This window comes from Protopterus annectens, chromosome 11.part0 (assembly GCF_019279795.1).
Source record: "Protopterus annectens isolate FY-2018-M chromosome 11.part0, PAN1.0, whole genome shotgun sequence".
NCBI lineage: Eukaryota > Metazoa > Chordata > Ceratodontiformes > Protopteridae > Protopterus > Protopterus annectens.
The window spans coordinates 1203237045-1203250004 of record NC_056745.1 but is presented as its reverse complement, the minus strand read 5'-3'; the positions used below and the strand labels follow the sequence as shown (position 1 = coordinate 1203250004).

Below are 12960 nucleotides of genomic sequence, written 5' to 3'. Positions count from 1 at the left end.
CCTTTATCTCTGCAAGCCATGGAACATGGAGAAGCTGTGGAATACTGCTGTATGGACAGGAAGTCACACTAGGGTTTCAGCAATATCATTAATTTCCCGCACCTCTCACACAATGCATGCTCAGCTTCAGGTACCCAAACCTTTAAAAAATTCTATTCACATTCTTAAAGCAGTATGAGAAAATACTTTCTTAAAAGTAGTCCAACTACAAAATGACATTCTCTAAACAAAAAAGTCCAACCATAACTGTTAGCAACCTAATGTGTTAGATTCATAACAATGAATAAAAAGGGGAAAAACAAATATTAATTAACATAGAGGGCAAATAAATGCACTTACCATCCAAATATGAAAAAAGATGCCAGTCTACTCATTTCCGTGATGACTGGTGCAACGGTTTGCTATATTAAAGTTTTTCACTAAACACAATGAAGAAAATGGAAACATGAAACACCTATGCACTCAGCACTTACGTCACTATAATGATGTAAGACTTTATCAGAATAACTTCACATATATCCATTTTGCCTTAACTTTTACACTTTTTACATCACATATCTCCACCAACCAAAAGACTAGGCAAATGCTCACTAAAAAAAATAAGAATGAAAGGTTGAAAAATTCAAGACAGCAAGTGTGAGCGTGTCTCTATAGTTTAACTAAGCATGAGAAGACAACAACGGATAATGGTTACACTGAAACAAAGTGAGCTATTAATGCACAGACTCACGCATATTCCAAGGCAGTGAGTCTTTATGACTATACACACCTTGTCAGTACCACCACTCAGACCACACCACTTTCTTCCAGGAGGGCCAGATCAGTGAATCCCTGAGTAAATTTCTGTATACCCATCTAGTTTATCTTCAAAGGAAGATGGTGAGTGAGTGGGACTTTCAAGATAGCTGCACACTGATCAACAGCTTAATTTCAGCTCTTCCAGTGTGAAGACCTGTGTCTGGCTTACAAGGCCATCTCAGACCCAGCCTTGATGGAGTTGATGTATATCCCCAAGTCAGACTCCACTCGCATAACCTGCACGCAAGATCTCAACCTGGTCTGTGACATTAACAGAACTTGTTGGCAGGATAGATTTGTGTCCCAAAGACTCCCTTCTCCATATCAAGCAGAGTACCTCTCTAGCCCTCTAAGAGGAACCTGGACGACTGGATGGGAAACAGAAAATGCACCCCTGGGATCTCACCTATGTCCTTGTTGGACAGGGAAAACAGGTGCTGACTTTGTGGGAACATGGGCAAAATTCTTGGCTAGGCTTATAAGGGCCTCTGTGGGCCAATAGCCTTGTATCATCTTATGAAATTATGAACCTAAAAAAGAAACTGAGAAATAAGATTTAGCAATTATACCTGCTTGAGTAAAATCCAGTTACTGGCTTGTAAGTAAATTGCATGGATGCCAGCAATGAAATTTGAAGAACCAGAAAGAAAATCAGCTAGAAAAGATGAAGAGAAAACAGTGAGGGGGAAGAATCCTGCAGCTGTTCAGCAAAAAACTGTTCAAGCTCCAGTTTTGGTACAAGAGTTGGCTTCCAGTAATTTAGACAAAAAAACAAATGAACTGCACTCAGAGCTGATTAAAGCTAATGCAACACTGAGGGAGTATATCAACTCATGTAAATGAAGGTTGTAAAAAACAGAAATTTTAACTAGCTATTCAGATGAACTGATGAAACTGCAAAAATCAGAGGTTGAAATGAAGAAAAGGTTGGCTGAATACGAGACTTCAAGAAGAGCGGTTTCAAAAAACGGTACAATCAAGATGTAGCATATGCAGAGAAAACCTGAGATTTTCTGCTGTACCAGAGAAAGTGGAAGGAACAGACTAGTAATAATATGAAAGCACATAAGCACTTGGACTGGCATTCCGCAGCAGGGTTTGTTAAAAGTGCAAATAAAGTGTATGTTCTAAACCTGGCCATGAGAAAGCAGCCAAGACCTATATTAGGCAAAGATTCAAACACACCGGCAGAAAGAGTTAATCCTGCCAAACTGTGTCACAGGACAACAGTATTAAAAACTGGAGACACTAGTGTGTTTGTTAAAAATGATTACTCACTGCACACCAGGCAAAACGGAAACAAATTTATCCCAGCAATCAGGAAATGTCAAGATGCAAGTGTAAGATCCAAGCTTTTACCCAGCTGTCTACAGAATATTTTTTCCTGCAGGATCACTGTAAAAACCCAAATTAATCTCTCTTCTCTCATCCTCTTCTACTTCTCATACTCTCTCTCCCATTTAACTACTCAAGACAACTCCAATAGCTTGTAACCTCTCTCTCATGTCTCACTTATCTTGTTTTATCTGTTCCTACAGCTACTTCACTTAACTACCTTTGCCCATATTGTACTAAACTACCCCTCAGACTCATTGTAACAAAGTGTTCTTTTGAATGAGAACAACTTTTGTTGTTAGATTAATGACCATATTAAATGCTCTGTATAGTCTTGAAGAATATTTATATTTGTATCTATTATATGCTTTTCTCCCCAGGCCTCCTCTAAAATGGCTCATGCTCAGATGGACATACCAGGTTAACAAAAATCAAATAAATAAATACATTTTTTGAGGCAGAACAAACTAAGAAGACAATAGTTTACCCAACAAAAAGTGAGCCATCAAACAGTAGAATTCTTATTCTTTCAATAAACCTCAAAGATTTTGCCAGTGAAAAACTTATCCAATGTTCCAAAGGAAAATGCTAGAGACAGAGAAAGGGAAAATGACTGAAAGAAAAATAAAGTGTAGCAGTTGACTAGAAGGATCAGCATTACCTTGGACCTGAAGACCAGCAACTCTGAAATTAGTAAATAAATGGAAGACTATAAAGCATCTTATGACATTTGTGAAATATGTTTTTTTTTTTTCATGAAAAGGTGGCTGAAAACACTGGACTTTTACTGACATTGTTAAACTTGTGAGTGGACTGAAAAGTATATACCCCAAACTTTGTCATTATCGTTTAGGATGACACAAAAAGGGAGAAATTAATTATAAGTAAAACTATTTTTGTTCTTATTAGTATTTATATCAAACATTTTATGATAAAAAAAGCATTTTTTGTAGTGTGTAGTCAGGGGTATTTTAAATGTAGGAGGAGTCTTTTCAGTGACTGTTGCATGTGTTAAAGATATTACAGTAAACAAGTACTTTTTAGTTTTAAGAAATGTAGGTTTTACAGTACAAGAGAAAGAAGGCTAAAGAAAAACAAGTTTAATATTCATGAGCTGTGATCTTGGACTGGTGCAGTATAAAAGTGCACCGATTGTATTAAATGTAGAATTAGGATATTTTTTCTTTATTTTACAAGGGTGAATGTCTAGATTACTACCTTTGGCTTAACCTGCAAACGTGTTTTTGTAAGCATGCAAGCTTTAAAAATTAGACAAAATGATGAAAGCCTTGAAAATGCTAAGCTTCTTACAACTGCAAAGATATTAGTTTTCCACTGGCATCTGTTCAAGGGAGACAAGATGTCTGCAGCTGAGGGAAGCTGTACATTTTTTTTCCACAGTGAAATTTACAAAGACTCATTGCAGAGTGCATTTCCATAGAGTCAAGCTGTCTGCCAGTGGAAGCAGAGACGTCTCGAGTATTCTTTGCTGAGGGAATGCAAAATATAAAGGTATAATGACAAGGAACTCAGTGAAAAAATTAAGTTTGAAATTATGGGAAGTGAATAAGAGGCAACAACCTCCTCAGCAGCCTGAATACTTTAATGCAGTTAACAGAACAGTGCACAATTTAATTTTATCTAAAGACAGCCAGTGCACTTTTTCTTAGGACTAAAATTTAATGTTTTCTGAAAGCATACAAGCTACTTTTTCATATCTGGGAGGGGAAGACTGATATGAAAAGAACAGACAGCAATCAGTGCAAGTGAGAGCACAGGCTGTAGCATGCGCTTTAGCATGGGTAAACTTAATTTAGGTAAGATAACACCTGTAAATGTGACTGTCAATGTGAGGGAATTGTTCCCTCTAGGAGGATTAAACTTCATCTTTTGAAGATGCACATAATTTTGTGCATTTGCATCGAGTTAATAGGTCATGGGCTGTTTTGTATTTAGTTTTTTGAGGGTTTTCATTATAACAAAACATCTTGAAAAGGTGACATAGGTTCCAATGAAAATGAGAAACAACTGTACAAAAGATCAGTCTGTCAAACATTAGTATATGCATGTAACAAACTGGAAATACACATTAAAAAAACTGTAATGTACAAGTGAAAATAACGTTTTATCACGATGGTTATGCTGTCCATATTATCCTGGAATGTGATATATAGATACAACTCAATACTTTTTCCTTTTTTTATTTTATAGTTATACAATTATTTAAATGAAGGCTGTTTTTAAGAATTTTACTTGTTATGGTTGGTGACAGTGGTATTCTAAATGACAGTCACAATTTGCTATAGGTGACTTGAATTTTGAAGTATGATAATGACAATATTCTGCTGGTTAAGCTGTTCTATAGAGTCTGTGCAAGCCATCTGGAGAAGCAGTCAGCATTGTAGGAGATGGCTGTTGGAAGAATTAACGGAACTTGTTTAGACTACACACTTGTACATTACAGAGGTACCACATGGTTCATATATCCATTACCAGTGTATTCATCCAATGCCCTTTCGGCTCGTCCTTCCACCATGCCTCCCTCGATTCCGTGTAGAAACAAAATAAGTCCAACCAATACAGCACCGGAATATGACAGGAGTGTGCTGTAGAAGATCCGGATAATTAAAATGCCAACAAACAGCACAATAAACACGGCCAGGATCAATCAACAGCTGTCCTGTCCTTTACTACCCACTGTGACTATGCCTGGGTGGACACTTGACCCAAAATAATTTAACACCAACTCAACCTGTTGCTCAACCAAGTATAACAAAACTCTACTGCCTCATCTCCTTCGGAAACTGAACCAAGCTTCTCCCAGAAGGACCCAAGGAAGTATGTGCACCTGCTGCTAAACCTGAATTACTATTGCTTTAAGCCCTGCTAGGTGTTCAGTACGCTCCCTTGCCTGGTAAGCCAGCAGCCTAACTACTTCTCTTATTGTATCTCTGTACTCCCCCCCCATCCAGTTTCTCGATTTACACTAGCTCCAGTCTCCCTTCAACCCTATCTAGTCCAGGGACTGCCCTGGTGGGGCACAAGTGCACTTCAGCCTTTGTCCACTAGGTGGCACTCTCACCACTAATCTTGACTTCAATTTCTCTTACTACTGGTTTTCTCTAAGCTATAACTTGTCTTTTTCTCTTTTCATCTTAAACTTTTATATCCACTCTTACTTACTAATTACATGCTCCCTGTACTCACCCTTCTGCAACTCCACACTCTACTGATTGGTTCTCGATCTTCTCCTGCTCTCCTTGGTTCTACACTCCGCTCCCCTACCCTACCCCCAAATTCCACCCACCCCCACTGCTCCCCTACCCTACCCCCAAATCCCACCCACCCCCCACTGCCTCTACATTTCTACCTACCTAGCCACACCCCCTCACCTTTCCCTCCAATCACAACCTCACCACCACTAACCAATCTTCTCCTTTCCCTCCATAATTATTTTCTTAACCACTCCCCTTCCACCACCTCCATTACCTTTATCTTGTAGTACCACACCCACTACATTTGTACAAGTAACTAGAACTTAATGTCCACCTTTTCAATGTATAAACTGCCCACCCTAGTACTCAAACACATCTTAGTCATGCTCTCACTTCTTCCCCCTTTAACAATAGCACGCCTTATAACCTCCTACGAACACCCACTACTATCACACCTTCCCAACCCAACGAAACATTCTGCCTCTTCAATTCCTACCTACCAAAACCATCACATCAACATTACTTCTGCACCTAGCTATCTTTTACCTAAATATCATAGGACAACCCACATAAAATATGTTCACCTAAATCCTAGAAGGCTACCCCTTCCTCAAAGTAAATATGCAAACACTGCATATCTAACCCTACTACTCCCCATAAACGATGGTGATATTCACCCAAACCCAGGTCCAATTAGCTCCACTATAAATCAGACTTTTAACCAAAACCCCACAGCTAGCCCTCTATCTAAAAAACATAACTCACTCTCAATAGCTAACCTCAACATACGTAGCATTAATAACAAAACAACAGAACTCCATGCTCTCTCAGAACTCTAATCCTTTGGTATTATTTGTCTAACAGAAACCTGGTTAAAACCTTCAACAAGACACTGAAGTCACCCCTCCTGGCTATAATATCTTGCGTCTTGACAGGGTATCAAAAAAAAGGTGGTGGAGTAGCTATCTTATTTAAATCTAGCCTTCAAATAACCACATTCCACCAAAAACCTCCTCAGGACTCTAATGCTGACATTCTTATTACCAAACTCAAACAAAACTCTGTCAAATCTATCTTTATTATCTGCATTTATGTCCCCCCAGGAAATAATATTTCTACCATCGAAAACATCCTATGCTGGTTATCTCTAAACTTACCCCAAGAAACAATCATCCTAGGTGACTTAAACATTGATTGGCAATCTTGCAGCAACAAACACCCTACTAGCCATACTAATCTTTATGGGTTTTCACAAACTATCACCTCCCCCACTAGAATAAATAAAACTAACAAAAAAGAAAGCACCCTAGATTGGATACTCACCAACAATCAGCCCCATACTTATGAAACAGGAACCCTCCCTGATGATATAAGTGATCACTTACTAACCTACATTATCAGGCTCAAAACCAACACACCTACCCAAAACATGACTAGAACGATCAGAACCAAAAAAAAACTTCAACTTGGAGCTATTTCAAAGAGAACTGAATGCATGTAACTGGTCCCCCTTAAAACACCTTTCTCTTGATGAAGCTGTAGATTTCTTTAATGCTAGGTTTCTGGTCGTACTTAACTACCATGCCCCCACTCGCTCTATTAGAATTAGAACTAAATCTGCCCCTTGGCTCTCAAAAGAAACTAAGCGAAAAATCCATCTTAGAAATAAAATCTGGAACAAAGCTCGCTTAACTAAAAACACAACAGATTACCAACACTACAAACAAACTGAGAAATGAGACCAAAAAAGCAATAATAACCGATAAAAAAAACTGTTACCTGAAATCTCAGCAAACTCACCAAAATAACCCACAAAAGTTCTGGGCAAACATCACAACTACAGCCTAGTAAACCTATCACACCCAACCCACAAGGCTCCGACAAAGAATCCCAAACAAATTGCTAACGACTTTAATTCCTTTTTCACCAAAACAATTCAAACTCTAGCCAGTCAACTCTCCATTAAAAACACAACTATATCTAACTGCAACTTAAACCCACCTCCCCCATTTCTTTTCCAACCCGTCCCAACAACTTACATTCTCTCCCTTATCAAAAAACTCAAACCATGTACTCCCTCTGCTGACCTACTACCTGCAGAATACTTGCAATTAGCAGCCAAATCCTTAGCCTACCCAATTTCCATACTGATCAACAGAACCATCACTGAGGGATATGTCCCTAAACTTTGGAAAGTCTCCCACATTATCCCACTTCATAAGGGAGGAAATTCTACTGAAATCTCAAACTACCGCCCTACAGCCCTACTCTCTCCCTTACCTAAGATTATGGAAAGATGTATACACAAGCAACTGCTTGACCACCTTCTCCAAAATAACTTGCTCTCTAATACCCAACATGGTTTTAGACCTTCCCACAGTACCACCACTGCCCTCCTCTCCTTTACAGACACAATCAACAAAAATCGTAACCATAACACCCTTTCCTCTGCACTTTTCTTAGACCTGTCCAAGGCCTTTCACATGGTCAACCACCATATACTCGTACACATTCTTCAATCTTTGTCACTGGAAACCCAATCTATTAATTGGTTCAATTCCTACTTAAATAACAGACATCAAGCAGTACTCTGGAACTCCACTCTATCTTCCCAGCTACCTGTTAACATTGGTGTCCCCCAAGGATCCATACTGGGTCCCCTCCTGTTTTCTTTATTTATCAATGACCTCCACCAAGTAGTTCCCCAAGCCACAAGCATACAATACGCAGACAACTCTACACTCATTTGCTCAGCCACATCTGTATCAGATCTTCACTCCCTTACACAACACATTTACTTCTGTAGAAGAATGGTTTTCACAACGCTGTCTCCTACTTAACCCAAAAAAAACTAAACTCCTTCGCTTTACACCTTCCAGTAAATCTCCCCATATAGATTTTACAACAACATCTAAAAATGGCACACCTATACCACAAGATCCTACTACCAAACTACTAGGCATTACTATTGACAACAACCTTAACTTTGATACCCATATAAGCAACACTTTGAAAACTATTAATAAAAAATAGGCTCTCTTTACAGAATCAAACCTTTCCTCACTCCAGAATCTAGAATAACTATTGCCCACTCCGACCTTATCTCTCCCCTTCTCTATGCCTCACCCATATTTACTAACTTGTCAAAAAAGAATCTTTTGAAATTAGAAAACTCCTACCACGACATAGCCAGATATGCTACAGGAAACCCTTTCAGAACCCACCACTGTACTAATCTAAAGCAACTAGGCTGGCTTGAATTGCAGCAGCAACTAAAACTTAATCAACTAGCTATAGCCCATCAAATTCTATATCAACCTGACAAAACACCCATACTATCTACTCTTATTTACCCCTACCATAACCTAAAGTCCCTAAGATCCGCACACAAACTTCTTGTAAATATTGACAAAGCAAACAACAAGGCTGGAGATTCTCTTTATTCTAACACTGTTGGAAAACACTGGAACCTGCTTCCCTCTGAACTTTCTACTATTCCCTCTAAATCTCTCTTTAAAAAAGAAACTTAAGCTCTACCTCAAATCACAATGGCTGTGCCCCTGTACTAATCCTGACTAACTCTAGCTCCTTGACACCTGACTAAAACCTCTACCTTAAAACCCCAAATCTACTACTTATTTACAGCCACTGACGTATTTTTCCTTCCTACTATCTTTATTTAAAAAAAAAAAAGGTGTATTTTTTTTTTATAAATTATTCTTTCCACATGGAATACCACTAGATGTACTTACATAACTGCTAAATTCCTCTTAATTTCCTTTATCCTCTTATTACTGTACATTATGCTAGTATTCTCACAGAATGTCACTTGTAACAATATTTTTGTCACAACATTTTTACCATTTATGTTATAAGTACTGCATTTTTACACTTTATAACTATGTCTCCAGTTATAATGCTTTCTTTTACTCTGTTATTTTCATGCATTTCTTTAATGTAAATTCATTTTAAACTTTGGAGCTCATCTCCCCGGGCCTCTACTGAAAATGGACATATATCCAGCTAGACTAGCCCAGTCAACAAATGTAAAATAAAATAAATAAATTATATTAAGAAATGGAGAGTGCAAATAGCAATGCTGCAGGAGAAACATTTAGAAGGAAATCAGCATTTGAATTTGATGGAGAGGATTTCAGAATGGATATTCAGCAGAATATCAGGGACAGAGGAAAAGGGAAGAAATCATACTAATTGCTGGGGGGCTCCGATAGTGACAGATGAGGAAAAAAAGACAAAAATGGTGGATTTGGGGCTACTGGCAAGGGATAAAGATTACAATGTGATGTATTTATATTCCACTGAAAACTACTATTATGGAGCTCAAGAAATTTTTATGAGAAATAATCAGCTTTTGCCAGGGATTATTCATAGGTAGGGATTGGAATTTCATTTGCAATAGTGAGGATGCACCAGGGGGGACCTAGAAGGGACAATATACCAAGAGGGTAGATTTCTGAAGAAATGTATGAAAATATTTGTATGGAATATGTGAATTCAGTAGTAGGAACTTGGGCAGAATTTATACATTATTCCCCAAGGTAGAATAACTGGGCTAGACTACATAGAAATTATACTTCACAGGAAAATGTGAATTTAATTGAAAGCTTCTACAGAAATCCAACAACTATTTTTGATCATGCACCAATAAAACTAAGATAAAAAATTCAGGATAACGAAGCAAAAAAATAAGACACTGGTACCGTCTTCACCTACCTATTAAAAGAGAGGAATTTAAGGAATAGGTATTGGAAATTATTTTGAGTTATAAAGGACGACAGAAATATATTCAGAAGTTATAGACAGTGACTGGGATAAAATTAAAATGGAGTTTAAAAATAGGATCAAAATAAAAGAGATATGGTTAAGAAGGAATAGAAATAACTTAGAAGGGCTGACAAAGGTTAAAGTACTGCAAGATAATGGGAATCTCAGACCAAGGAGGAGGAGCAAATGCAGAATGCTAAAGAGAAAATGAGGGAGTTTCTGAATAACATGCACGAGTCTAGAAAGATTGCAGTTAAAGAAAAACTCCACCTTAGATCTAAACACAGTATTTTTTCACTCTGTTTTCTGCACTAGTTTAACATCTCAAACTCATTCTGACTGCTTCTGATACAGTTCTGATATGTTTTCTACAAACTGGCCGTCAATGGGGTTTGACATATTTCAACACAATCTTGTTATTCTTCAAATGTTTCTCTCTCTCATAATCCATTTCATGTCTGCTTTATACAAGTTGTGCTAGACAATATAGTACTATTCCCATTACACTACCATATAATGGGATTAGTGTCAGTCACGGTCATCTTATATACTTTCTGTAACAGGGCTATGTATTTTATTTCTTGAATGGCCCTCTTCTGTGTGTAAGTCAGGATTTATTTTACAATGTACTTGCTGCAACCAAAAAAGTAGCTAAATTGCAGGCCTCTGTTCAAAGTAACCTTTTTGTAGACCAAGATGAGTTGACCGTCCACTACCCCCATACTTCTCTCAGGTGTGAAAACGGTCAGTACTCAAAGATCCTTGCAGTTTCACGAATGAGCAGCAGCTGCTACTGAAAGGAATTGATTTGAAAGTAATTCTGTTCCCCAGGGCCATCAGTGGAAAGACTTATTTTCATCCATGCATTTACTTATATAGATAAATGGTTAAAGTACTTCAGATTTCCCTTTCCTATGTTTTAATGAAAGGGCACATAACATATGTAAGCTAAAGTAAATTCAGCTGTATGACATGGTTGCACTCAATTGCTACATTTCATTTGTTAACTGGAAAATGCTAATGCACTCTACTTGTGCAAGGCTGACTCAAAGTCAGTGGAAGATGTCTCTTCCCAAGGATCTGTGCACCAGATATGCACCCTCTTCTGGAAGGACGTCACAAGAAAGCATAAAATACCTTTTTATAAATGCTACCAGTTCACCTAGATGATAACAGTTGCACCGGTCTCACTTTCTGCAAAGTAGTAGTGATTAAGCCAGTTTTGTCCAATTGCGGTAGGAGGGGAAGTAAACGTGTTGATAACTTTACAAGAAATATTTTCTGACTTTTCTCTAAATGTCACAGATATCTTTGATACTACATTTTAAGTCATCTTAAAATGTACAGTAGTATAAAAAAACAAACATTTAAAGCTTAAAGCTTAGCATTTCAATACTGTGATGCTGCTTATGTAAATTTGTCAGAGGTGACAACTGCCTTTGAACCACTGGCTGAACTAATTAGTCTGTTTTGATATGAAAGGCTATGGCACCCCACCACTGCCAACCAGTAATCAAGGAGTCTCAATCCTCACCACTGGCAACAGTGGGGGACATTCACAGAGAGGATAACAGCTACACACACACACACACACACACAAAGTATTTCCACATGCAGCTCTCTGCATCAACTGCAATTTACCTTAGGAGCACAGAGACCACAGTCAGTCTGAGGCTGGTTTCTCCCTCTTCCTCCGAAACTCCAATAAGACTCCCCAATGGCACAGCTACAGAGTTGAGATCTCAGCTGAGTGACCAAGCCAAGACCTCCAGCACCCTCTCTGTTCAATCAGTACTTCATGTCCCTGCCAAAGTAGATGACAAACACACTCCCTGAGGTTTGATTTACACACACACACACGCACCTAGGAAAGGGTGGCACAGGTTTACTAGCTATGCCTTCTGCCCAGACTATACAGTACTTTAATGTCATTAAATGGTCTCCCAATCTTACAGTGTAATATTAATATTAACACAAATGGTAGTTAGACCAAGCACAAGGCTATTAGCAGTGACCCACACAGTGTCACCAAATAAATATGCAAGTACTCTCAAAACAAACATCTCTACACAGATCAGCCACAATGAAATGTTTAAATATATTTAATTATAAATAATAAAAGAACAAAACAATATTAAATATATATTCACAGTGACATCAGAGTTAAAAATCACAGAAATATTTAAAACAACATTCAAGTACAGGAACCCAGCCACTGGAGATGCACAAGCCAGTGCATTTCTTTGTGCCGGTCCCAAGCCCGGATAAATGGGGAGGGTTGCGTCAGGAAAGGCATCCGGTGTAAAAAAATGTTGCCAAATCATGCATGTGGACAACAGTACAAATATACATACTGGATCAGTCAAGGCCCGGGTTAACAACTGGCACAAGTACTGTTGGCCAACAGGGTGCTGGCAGAAATTGGGCTACTGTTGGCCAAAGGAGGAGAAGAGGGGGAAGGCATGCCCGAAGGCAGGTAAAGGCTAGGACTGTGGTAGTGAGGGTCGGAACTTTGAATGTTGACAGTATGACTGGTATAGGGAGAGAGCTAGCTGATATGATGGACAGAAGGAAGGTTGGTATATTGTGTGTGCAAGAGATCAGATGGAAGGGGAACAAGGCTAGGTGTAATCGGAGGCGGGTTCAAATTGGTTTATCATGGTGTGGATGGGAGGAGAAATGGCGTAGGGGTTATCCTGAAAGAACAGTATGCTAAGAGTGTTTTGGAGGTTAAAAAAGAGTGTTGGATAGAGTGATGCTTATGAAGCTGGAAATTGATGGTGTAATGATGAATGTTGTTAGTGCATATGCTCCACAAGTCAGGTGT

The 12960-nt window shown here is 38.5% G+C and overlaps 2 protein-coding genes across 2 annotated transcripts in view; both read right to left on the bottom strand.

Annotated features, from left to right (window-relative positions):
- PTPN12 (protein tyrosine phosphatase non-receptor type 12) overlaps positions 1-12960 on the bottom strand; it is a 3019581-nt gene that overhangs the window by 387885 nt on the left and 2618736 nt on the right. The window lies entirely within an intron of this gene.
- RSBN1L (round spermatid basic protein 1 like) overlaps positions 1-12960 on the bottom strand; it is a 1493418-nt gene that overhangs the window by 1180630 nt on the left and 299828 nt on the right. The window contains exon 2 of the mRNA XM_044088563.1: positions 340-419. The gene's annotated coding sequence lies outside the window, so the exon portion shown is untranslated. The remainder of the gene's footprint in view (positions 1-339; positions 420-12960) is intronic.